Genomic DNA, 6,000 nt, shown 5'->3' on the forward strand with positions numbered 1-6,000 from the left:
TTGGACGGCTTTTAAGGCCGTACTAAGGGGTCATCTTATCCAACTAAATTCCCAATTAAAGAAAAACAATAGAGACAAAACAGTTGAAATCACTAAAGAAATTATAGCTTTAGAAGAAAAATTATTTAATAACCCTTCCCCAGATTTGCAATCTCAAATAATGACATTGAGGCAGAAACTCAAAACCCTTTTATCTGAAGAATTCGACAAAGTTACTCAAAGAATTAGAGCAAACCATTACTCATCAACCGATAAACCATCTAAAGCCTTTGCGGCAAGACTTAAGGCCCTGTCACACTTAGCGATGCTGCAGCGATACCGACAACGATACGACCTGTCAGGGATCGTTGCTGCGTTGCTATGTGGTCGCTGGTGAGCTGTCAAACAGGCAGGCTCACCAACGATCAGGGGAGCAGCGACATCGTGGAAAGAATCTTTCCACGATGTCCTGCTCCTGGTTACCAGCCTGCTGAAGCAGGTGCAGGCTGGTAACCATGATAAACAGCGGGTTACTAGGGGCACACGCGCACCTAGTAACCCGCTGTTTATCATGGTTACAACTCTGCTTTGGTGAGCGGGAGGTTACTGCTCACTTTAGCAGGCTTGTAACTATGCTCCCCTAGTAACCCGCTGTTTATCATGGTTACCAGCTTGATCGCTGCTCCCGCTGGTCACACACAGCGATGTGTGCTGACCAGCGGGAGGGCAACGACCAAAAAAAGGTCCAGGATATTCTGCAGCGAGTAGCGACATCACAGCAGGGGCCTGATCGCTGCAAAGTGTCACACATAGCGACATCGCTGGTGAGGTCGCTGTTGCGTCACCAAAACCGTGACTCAGCAGCGATCTCACTAGCGATCTCGCTATGTGAGACGGGGGCTTTAAACATTTTAGACAAAAGACAAAGATTAGTCAAATTATAGATAAAAATGCCCATTTAGTTACACATCCTAAGAAAATCACAGACATCTTTGCTGATTTTTATAAAAATTTATATAATCTTAAGGATAATCCCAACTTTTCTAACCCCTCATGTGAAGTGATAGACTCTTTTTTAAATTCCATAAACCTCCCTTCCCTTTCTAAGTCTGAGCTGGAAGAATTGAATTCCCCATATACTAAATTAGAAATTTCTTCTCTAATGAAAAACCTTAAAGATGGGTTTCAAAATGAGTTTTATAAGTGCTTTGAAAACTTGTTGGAAGATCCTCTAGTTAGATTAGCAAATACATCCGCGATTGAGGGCCACTTGCCTGCTGAGATGCTGGAGACTTTGGTGATCGTCATCCCCAAACCCAAACGTGATCCGAATGACACAAAAAATTAAAGGCCTATTTCTCTTTTGAACAGTGACACCAAATTATTGGCTAAATTAGCCGCTCAAAGACTTCAAAATTTTGTTCTCAAACTAATTAACCCAGACCAGGTGGGTTTTATTCAGGGAAGATCGACATCAGATGCCTCAAGACGAGCCCTTAATATTATCTCGATTTTAAGCAAAAAGAAATCTCCAGCCGTATTGTCGGCCCTAGATGCGGAGAAAGCTTTTGACCGGGTGAACTCGTCTTATATGTTTAAAACTCTTGAAAAATTTGGATTTCCAGGCAGGATATTCAACAGCATTAAGGCTATGTATTCGAATCCATCGGCCCGGGTGTACACAAATAATTTTCTTTCAGTTAAGTTTCCTTTATCTAATGGCACCAGACAGGGATGTCCCCTCTCGCCTATATTTTTTGCCCTATTTATTGAACCCCTAGCTGCAAAAATTAGGTCTGACCAATTTATAGAAGGTATAAACTTTAAACAAACATGCTCGAAAGTCACACTTTTTGCAGACGATATTCTGCTTACTATCTCAAACCCCTTTTTGTCACATCAGTGTTTAAATTCCCTGATAAAAATTTTTGCGAATGTTTCGTTTTATAAAATTAACTTTTCAAAAACTCAATGTATGACTTTCAACTTAGAAGACAACTTGGCCACTACCTTAAAGGTACAATTCGACTTTAACTGGCAACCGCAGCAGATTTCGTACTTGGGTATAATTCTGACAAAATCTCCATCATCTGTGGTCAATGACAACCTGTCGGTCCTTCATAAATCCCTCCAAACCGAATTATTCCATCTGAGTAAAATAGACCTATCGTGGCTGGGGAGAATCATTACCTACAAGATGATGGCCCTTCCTAAATTTTTATATGTAATTAGATGTATCCCATTGCCTATACCTGGAAAATGGTTCAATAAATTTCAAACACAACTCAGAATGTTTATTTGGAACAAAAACAAGCCACGAATTTCAATCACTCTTTTAGAAAAACATAAGAGACGAGGTGGATTGGGTCTCCCAAATCTTTTTTGTTATTATCAAGCAACGATATTGAAACTCTCAAATGGTTGGTTACTAAAAGACAATCCTATTCCTTGGGTCTTCTTGGAAAAGGCCCAAATAAATTACAGTGACTTGAAGCTAGTTATCACAGCTTATCTTATAGACCCTAGTAAACCTCTACCAAATTTTCAGACACTCCAGGCAGTTATCACCGTCTGGAGAAATCTGCTCAAAAAAACAAAGTCAAAATTTAAAGATTTGCTGCTTAAATCTCTTCCAATCCAAATTTTAGAAATTTTAATCGCTAAGCTGAAATTTAGTACATGGTTGGAATTGGGTATCTCAGTAATCCAAGATATAATTCTGGATAATAATCTTATTACTTTTCAATCCCTCCAGGATAAATATACTTTACCTAACAAAGAAATTTCGACATGGTTAAAATTACAATTATTCCTGACTTCAAAAAACATTCTCTTTTCTCTTCCCCAATTCATTATTGACCTTTTATCTAAACCCTTCGATAGCCCCAAATGGGTGACAAACCGTCTGTATAGGATTTACAATGAGGACATTGAGCTACTAAAGACTAAAAACATAATAACTTGGGAAAAAGCATCCAAGTTCAAATAGACATATCACAACTCTCTTCATCTCTAGACATCATTTACTCGAACACTCTGTGTGCTTCTCTACATGAGTCCCACTATAAGATCTTGTCATGATGGTACTGGACACCAGAGAGAATTTATCAAATCTCACCATCGACATTATCTGACTGTTGGAGGGGTTGCTTGAAGATGGGGACCCTCTCACATATTTTCTGGGGTTAGCTCAATAATCTTTGGACAGAGGTTAGAAACCTTATTAAAAACCTCACTAGCTTACGAATTTCCCTTAATCCACAATTGGTTCTTCTGCTGCTAGGTATAGATACTTTCCCCAACAATCTAAGGCACTTAATTTGTCACATTTTAATAACTACTAAATTGTTGATAGCTTCACGTTGGAAACAAGTTGAAGCTCCAACCATAGCAGATGTAATAGACGGAGTTTCTATCCACAATATCTATGAATACAATATAGCCCTTAGACAGAAGGACTTGAATAAATATAAATTTAAATGGGATATTTGGTCGCAAAACTTTATGCTAAATTTAATTTCTTGACACTCCTTTAACATTGTGAAACTACGATTTTTGAATTCTGATTCAATAACGGTGTATTTATATCATTTTGTTTAATTCACTAACTGAATGTAGTTCCGAAACTTAGGCTATGATACTCTTTGTAAGAATTCGGGATGTTAAAAGTAATGTATTACCATTTTGGTTAACCAACTTGTATGATTATGTTGTAAGTTCCTTTTATGTTGTCTGTTTTTCCCCTTTCCCCAAATTTATGTTCTTTCCTTGTAAATCTGTGATTAAAACATATTGCATAGATATATCTGTATTATATGATAATAACTCACATATGTTATATCTACAATAACCACTCTGTATAATATAATACATAAAGTATTTACAGTTTTGTTAATTGAAAACTTAATAAAAATATTTTGAAACAAAAGATAGACATAAATCAGACACTGCTACAAAAACTGCCCCCATAACTAAGTTTGGAGAAATACTATCAGAACTATCATTAGTGGACATATGACATCTCAAATATCCTAACACTAGACCATTTTCTTGCTATTCTAAGACACATAAAACATTATCGCGTATTGATATGGTATTGGGCACAGAACATATTTCCCCCTTGTTAAGAACAGTGGAATATTTGCCCAGAGCGCTATCAGATCATTCACCCTTGCTGACTACTCTTTGTTTTTTACCCAGGCCATTAGGTTCTCTGACTATGTGGGCCATGAATCTCTTCTGGCTTCAAATTATAGATATTACACTGATGACATCTACCATAGAACATTATTTTAAAGGGAACCTGTCACGTCCTAGTTGCTATGTACACTGCCCCCATTGCTTTGATTGTGATGCAATGTGCATCACTAACAAGCTTTTTTCATTAAAATCGGTGGTAGTATAATGACTTTATAACCTTATATACACTTTGTCCTACCCGCTCATATTCAGTCATAGGGGTGTGATTCTCATATTCAGTCATAGGGGTGTGATCCTGCTATTCAGTCATGGGAAGCACAGCATTCCATCACTGCTGGCGCCTACAATGTATTTGAATACTGCTCCCAGCAATGTTGTGTCTAGATTGGAGGTGATTTTTTTGTGCTCCTCACTTTAGCCACTCCGGTCTAGACGCTTCACTGCTGAGGAGACCAGATCAGAGTTGCTGGATTGAGGGCATCAAAAAATCTCCTGACACCACTAGATCGGAGTTGATTCCAGGATCCTCATACTCATTGCTGTCGAGTCGCCTCAACTGGCTTTTTAATGTTTTTCTTATGCTTTTTTATGCAATTGCTCATGTTTTTAATGGAGCAAGCATCACAATTCCAAAATGATTTTTTTTACACTGTTATATAATTTATGGATTTGGGCGAAATTCTTTTTTTTCCTGATTAGTGAAACTTACATTTTTACCTACTGTATCCTCACCCATCCCTCGTAGATTGTGAGCCCTCGCGGGCAGGGTCCTCGCTCCTCCTGTACCAGTCGCTGTCACATTGTGTTCAAGATTATTGTAATTGTTCTTGTATTATACCCCCTTTTTCACATGTAAAGCGCCATGGAATAAATGGCGCTATAATAATAAATAATAAAATAATAATTGTTACTTTATGTAATATAAAAAATTCCCCTTATCGCTGATTGTTCAGTTTTGCCAGAATGTGACTCTTCCCATTTGTCCACAGTCTTGTCCGCAGCACCGACATTGTGAAGAGTCGGCTGAGATCCACAGGGAGAGGCGTAAAAGAGCGCCCCCGACAGTCACCATAATGTAAAACACAGAAGTAACAAATTATTACAGGAATGTCTAAGGTCACTGGAGAACACTGCTGTTATAATTTATGCCACTTTTGTGATGTCAATTATGATGATTCTGTCGGCTGCTCCGTCACTGGCTGAGACTTGTGGACATACTGGAAAATTTGAATTCTATCAAAACTGAACAATCAGAGCTATGTGTAATCTATAATATAACGGTAGACGCGTCCCTCTATCCGAAGCCTCTATAGACTGCGCAAGGGCAACGCATCGGCGCAGTCTGGCTTCAGACAGAAAAACGCATCCAGCCGTTACAGGTAAGAGGAGTATATGGCGCCGGAGATCGCGGTATGCGTAGGCACTGAACCCATACCTCGATCTCCGGCACCATAAGGACATACCTGACCCGGAGGAGCGTTGCCGTGGCGCCTCTGTTCTGGCCAGAGGCCGGGAGCGGATTGCGGCGTCGAAATCAGCGCATGTGCATAGCGCTCTATGTGACGCCATTTTACTGAAGACACGTTTGCAGTGTGTCTTCAACAAAATGGTATGGGCACGTGCATACTCTGGGGCTGCACGTAACAGGATGGGGGCAGCACATAACAGGATGGGGGAGCATATACCAATAAAAATGCTCACCACCCGGTCATAGAACAGGTTTAATAGCTAGTTTTTTATATTAATGAAAGCGATAATAAAAAACCTCACTTTATTAATTTAAAAAAAAAATCACAAGGTGGCTGAGGTTTCTGCTCACCC

The sequence above is a fragment of the Phyllobates terribilis genome, unplaced genomic scaffold (genome assembly GCF_046119375.1).
Source record: "Phyllobates terribilis strain yellow unplaced genomic scaffold, ASM4611937v1 Scaffold_4__5_contigs__length_816908805, whole genome shotgun sequence".
NCBI classification, from domain to species: domain Eukaryota; kingdom Metazoa; phylum Chordata; class Amphibia; order Anura; family Dendrobatidae; genus Phyllobates; species Phyllobates terribilis.